Genomic DNA, 6548 nt, shown 5'->3' on the forward strand with positions numbered 1-6548 from the left:
CATGTCTTTGGGATGTGGGAGGAAACCGGAGCACCCGGAGGAAACCCACACAACCACAGGGAGGACATGCAGACTCCACACAGAAGGCACCCCAGCCGAGGATCGAACCAGAGAACCTCTTGCTGTGAGGTGACAACGCTAACCGCTGCACCACTGTGGCCGCCCAAATACATTAATTAATAATAATACCTACATTTCCTAATGCCAAAAAAGAAGAAAACAAGAGATGCAATACAATAATTTTCTTGGGTGGAGAAAGCCAGGGTACCTTTTTGGCTAGGCTTATATAGCCCTAATAGCCTAGTACCTACTTATGAACCTATGAACCTATGCTGAAGAAGGAAAAAAAGCATTTGTTTACTTTAATAACTTTATTATAGACAAGAACAACTAAAAATACTTTAATATAAAATATGCAATTTATATTGTGAAAAGTTTCATAGAAATACTGTTAAGAAAATAAGCTGTTTTACTTTCAGTTACCTTTTTCCTTCTTCTTCCCTCTCCCCAGAGACATTATTGACATGAAGTGAAGCAAATGCTTTTCAGCTCTCCACAAGTTTAACAAAGTCAACAAAAGTCTACTCTTAGTTTCCACGTATTCTTGTACAGGCATATTTTACAAATGTGATTGATGGTGCTGCGGTAGCATTGTTGCCTCACAGCAAGACGTTGTCCCGTTCGATAATCAGCTAGAGCGTCTTCTGTGGAGACATGTGTGAATGGGCGTACCTTCGTTGAAGGTTGTGCATTAGGGCCAGCAACTCAGCACGTAAAAATCAACTGCCAATCATTAGCGGACCGGAGTTCCGCTGTGGCGACCCCTAACCGGGAAAAGCCGAAAGACACAACAAATTGATGGTTTGCAGTCTCACATTTGTTCACCAATTTCCATGTTGCTGGTCTTCTTCCTGTTCATCTCCATCACCCAACTCCAGATTTTGGTTCAGTTCCATCATACTCCTGATTCTTCTGGACATCTCCTGTGCTTTTCTCTGTCTCGCAAGCATTTTCCTTTGGAGCAGTGGAAACAGATTCACTGGAAAGTCTCTCTGTGTGCTTTATTATCAGAAGAATGAGAAGCAGGGTCCCCTTCTGCTTGATGGCTCATTTTTGTTGGACAAAGTTTTGCATTGCCTCCTTAGCCTGTTCTGCATCAAAAAATGACTTTGATCCTCAAGAAAACAATATTTTGAAGACAGCTGGATACAGCGGCTTGAGTCTCACATGTGCCTCTCAACATTCCTTGATTACTGGAGTAAATGTGTTCCTTTTCTGCCTGAAGTACAATGAATAATCATTTTCCACAAATACTCTGCTGTCTGCAACATTTAATATTCTGCCCTTTGCCACAGTTTTGCTAGGATCAACTCTTTCTGCTGGTAGGTTTGTATCTTTACTAATAAATGTTGTGCCTGCTTTCTCATGGTCAGATTTGGAACATACACACAGTGTGTCCTTTTAATTAACAGTTCCTGTGTGGAATTCCAGTCCAGTTGCTTATGTGTGCCTTCATAAAATTAATACAGTCAGTTCCTTCTAGTTTCTCTGGTATAGCAGAAAATCTCAGATTTTCTCTATGTGCTCTTTTTTCTAATTATACAATTTTTTGAAACATCTCTTTTTGAGCAGTCTCATATTCAGCCACCCTTTTCTTTATTTCAACCTCTGATTTTTGCAGCTTTATCAGCTCATCTGAATATTTGTTTAAAGCTTCTTCCATTTTCTCCAGCATTTTATTTGAGTTGACATACTCCTTCAGTGTTTCATTTATTTTAATCAGCTTTCAGCACTTTTCACTTATTCTTTTCTCTAGATTACTGAAAGTCCTGTCTTTAACCAAAGCTGGAGTTTGAACTGATTTTTGCTGAACAGCTGTAAGATTCTTCCCATTTAGTGCTTCCTCCTCACTTTTTCAAGTTGATTTTCTTTCTGTCTCTTTTAGGTACTTCTTTGCAGGCATCCAGGCAGTGTACTTACTAGCCAGTAGCTGAGTTTTATTCAAGCTGACAATTTCACTGTCTTTTGTTTCTTAGTTTCTGTTTTCACACTCAGAGAGCTGAAGTTAAACTGTTGCTCAGTGTGCAGGCATTTTGGAAGTCCTCCAGTAGTTCAGGAAATGATATGGCAATATCACCAGCACACTATTTTTTTAACGTAGTACATGCAATTTAGTCTTCAATGGCAGCAGGCACAGCACTTGTAGATGAAGCAATGAAGTGCAAAGTTGTTTGCCAGTGGCATCCTCTGCATTAATAATACTTCTCTCTAATGTGAAATTACTTAGATGTTTTTTACTTCTGCATTGAGTGTGCATATTAACTTAGCATCTGTTATCAGGTGGTTAATATTTTTTATGTTGTCATGAATGCTGTTCTATTTAAACTGTGCTACACATGGCTGGATTGTATGGTATGATGCTAGTTATCTTTATAAGATTTATATCAATAAAGTACATTTAATTTATTTTTTCATAATAATAGGGGGTGTACACCATCAACAAAGTGGCTACAGCTGTTGGTGGGGGTGGGAGGGTTCTCTGTGAATGAAAGTACCTTATACTGTTCATAGGTTCATAGGTGTTTACTAGGCTAATGACCACAAGAGTCTTTTTAAGCCTAAGCCTAGTCATGCATTCCAAATCTCTGACTAGTTCTGATAACCTAGATAAGTGTAAGCATGGGCCTGGGAGATGAACCATTTACAGGTTACCTGTGTCCCTTAGAGACATAAGTGCCAAACCAGGGATGAATTTCCGGTTTCCCATCTAATTGTCCAAGTTGCACTTGAGTTGGGTTAGGGAGGAACTCTGCTTCACATGGATGAGGAACCTGTTCCATATCATCTGGTCATTTCTAACCAGTCTTTAATCTAGCTTTGCAGGACTAGTACACATTTGTGTGGGTGAATTAAGTTGGAATACTTTGGCTACTGTCTGTTTGTGTGAAACAAATTTGAAGTATGTGACTTTGGTCATTATTATTGTTTTTAATTTTTTGGCACAGACATCTGAGAAGAATGCAGTCAACAGTGTAACTATAATTGCATGGCTTGGGGGGGTGTCTTTGGTTATAAATGTATATATAATCTGCCTGAATGTGAATTTCAAGGGAATTAAAGTTTTTTTCTCATGGCAAGTCTGTTTTCAATGTGAGACACTGTTTTCATTTGTTTAGCAAATTTCCATCAGTGTTTGTGCTAGAAAATTTGAAATAAATCTTTTAAATCAAATGTCTATAATCAAAATGTTAAAGTAAAGAATAAGATGATATGCATACTGACAGGTTTGAACAGTGTTTATTGTAAATGGGGAAAGAGACAATTAATGGGTCACTGGAATGGCTGGGAGGTGGTGGTACTCCTGGTCTGCTGTTCTGCTTCAGGTCCCATTTGACCATAATCTACCTCTGTTTACTGGGTTAGGACACTGATCACAGTTATAGGCTCAGCCTGCATTACACCATAGTGTAACAAAACAAGGTATGGTATACAAATAACCATGTTTTACATTTTTGAATAAGCATATATAGTTGTGATTCATAATACATTAGTGCCAAAATGAAAGCAGGACAATTGCACTGACATTTTTAAATCCATTATATCAGTCACTTTGAAGTATGACTTGAGGGCTGGTGATAATAATGATTTAACTGAATGTAACTGATCATATAAGCCTGGGAACAAGCCTGACAAAGCAGCACAGAAGGCTGCATTATTGGTTCAGGATCACTCAATGTGCAGGTTGGGCCTATGAGTTTTTTTATTTAACATTTTTTAACTGGGTAGGTGAACAGGTATGTGGATATATGCAGGAGCATGTGTGTGTGTGTGTGTGTGTGTGTGAGTGTGTATGTGTATAAATGTGTGTGTGTGCATATATGAGTTTACTATGACTTACCCAAATGACAGTCAATCGATCATCTGATGGTCAAAATTACTGTTTGCAAGAGGCACTTCATCAACCTCAGGTACGTCGACTATGTATGGCCGAATCACATGGTGTACTCGACCATTTGATGATTGATGTACCCACACTGTGAATGGAGGTCACGCTGCAGTGAGGAACAGGGAATTAGCCCATTTCCTCACTGTAGTGCGATCTTGGAGTTGGCATATTTAATATGCATGGGGGGTGCAGGGGGCCCCCCCTGCAAAATAGTAGAATTAACGTACCATTAAGTGTAGAGTTCAATGGTACATTAATGTGCATAGCAGGAGGTGACTGACGTCACCTTCTGCAATGTCGAATACATCGAACAATGTATTCGTTTTCATTTTAGTTTACTATTCGGGATTTCAAATTCGATATTTAGGGTTGACGTTATATATGTTCGACCCAAGTTGATTCGAAATTTCCATAGTAAACTGCCTGTATGCATATATATGTGCACATGTGTGTTTTTGTGTGTGTGTGTGTGTGTGTGTGTGTGTGTGTGTGTGTGTGTGTGTGTGTGTGTGTGTGTATACTTTACTTCATATTATTCTGAGTTTGCTGCCTTATTCCTTAACTCACAAGCTATGCAACTATTAAAAAAATCACTTAAAAATATAGTATTTCCTACTTAAAGTACTTTTTCAAAATTAGAATGAAAGCAAGAGAATGGGGCAGATAGAGGCAGACACAGAGACAAAGAGCACTTCAGGCCTTTGAAGACCCACGAGATTACTAGTATTATTCATAGGGGTAGCCAAGAATAGCCACTGTGTTTGTTTCTTTCTTTCTTTGTTTTCAGTACCACTTTCAAATTATATGAACCAGAAGAAATGTGCATTTCAAAAGCAAGGGGTACGGGGTGTAAAGCACAACACACAATGAGTCCAATGTAAAAAAATTATCAGCTTTAATAAAACAAAGAAGGCCTAGCATCAAAGTATTGCTAAATGCTTGCATCACCATAGAATTTTTCAGAACCAATACGTGGCCTTTTTACAGCTTTTATGCAGAGGTCTATAGTGATGAAAGTGCTTAACAACACTTTGGTGCTAAACCTACTTTGTTTTATTAAACTTGGTTGTTTGTTATATTGGGCCCATTGTGTATTGTGCTTTACAACCAATACTCTTGCTTTTGAGATGCACATTTCTTTAGGTTCTTAGGTTTACTTTGTGTGCATTGCCACATTCTTACTTTTAAATTGTATGTTATATTACTTAAAGTCCTGAATGACTTTTAAAATACTGTCTACAAAATTCTGCACACATCTGATTAACATGTTTGCTTATTTCGACTTTAGGTAGCTTTTTTAATAAGAAAAGCAATAGGGTAATGGCTGTATTTCAGGAGGGAGCAGGGTTTAGACTGCTGAAAATAAGTAACTTTTTAATGAGGAAGAGTATAAATTGGGGGGCTGAAAGTAAAAATCAGAAATTCAATTGCCATCCCTAGCGTGCTGTCACTGTCTCATGTTGTGTGTCTCAATGTACAACACAGCTAGAGATATGAAGGACCTGCAGCAGACAAAATGAAGCTTCAGTTCCTGCTCCACATCCTGTGAGATCCAACAACGTTTTAGGTTTTCTTCTTTTCCTTTTCAATAGCAGTGAATTTCTAATATGGTCTTGCTGTTTCTCTCCTCTTGATAAATCATCACTGACCACTTTAATGATAAGTGAATACTATGTAGACTGATGGCCTCATCAAAAACAGCTTTCATTCTTAGTTCATACAGAAGTGTCTTCTGCGCTCAGCTAATAGGCTTCAATAACATCCTCTGAATGGCACAGGCTAATGTCAGTTATCCCTGCTTTGGAAACACATTCTGCAAATTACCATTTGTAGCTCATTTCAGGAAAGCAGGCAGGATACAGGACAGGAAGAGAACACACAGAAAAAAAAGAGAAAACAACATTACTTGACCATGTAACCGAGAAGTCATTAGTAGGAAACCTTCAAACTGTCCAGAGAACTGTATGTGCTGAAATGTCCTTGGCACAGAATATCACCCTTATCCAACACATCATTCACTCACTAGCACGTCATTAGCAACATAAAATGCATTTTGCTAGTGCAGTTAAAGGAACCTCAGGGTTGACCTGCAAAAATATTTTATTTAATAACGCTAACCCCTCCATATTAGATCTGAATTTCATTGACCTGAACTTGAAATTGGAAGCTGATTGCCATTATCTAAGTATCTGGAAGGGAAGTGGAGTTTTACCTCAGAATTACCCAGCAGTTAACTTGAAAACCCTTGTATACTATCTCTACAGTTGGGGTCTCTAGACCACGTTTACTTCTACAGTGTGTGTGTGTGTGTGTGTGTGTGTGTGTGTGTGTGTGTGTGTGTGTGTGTGTGTGTGTGTGTGTGTGTGTTTGTGTGTGTGTGTGTGTGTGTGTGTGTGTGTGTGTGCGTGTGTGTTCATGTGTGCTCACATGACCTTAAGCAGACATTGTATCATGTTTACTGCATTTAGGTCTCCCGCATAGTTCCCTTACATGGCTTTAAGCATAAGAAAAATTAGAACAAAAAAAAAAATGCAGGCAATATAAAGCAGACTGCAGAGAAAGAACATCTAAATTAAAACGTTTAACGTTTATAAATCAGTTC

Source organism: Protopterus annectens, chromosome 17.part0 (genome assembly GCF_019279795.1).
Source record: "Protopterus annectens isolate FY-2018-M chromosome 17.part0, PAN1.0, whole genome shotgun sequence".
Taxonomy (NCBI): domain Eukaryota; kingdom Metazoa; phylum Chordata; order Ceratodontiformes; family Protopteridae; genus Protopterus; species Protopterus annectens.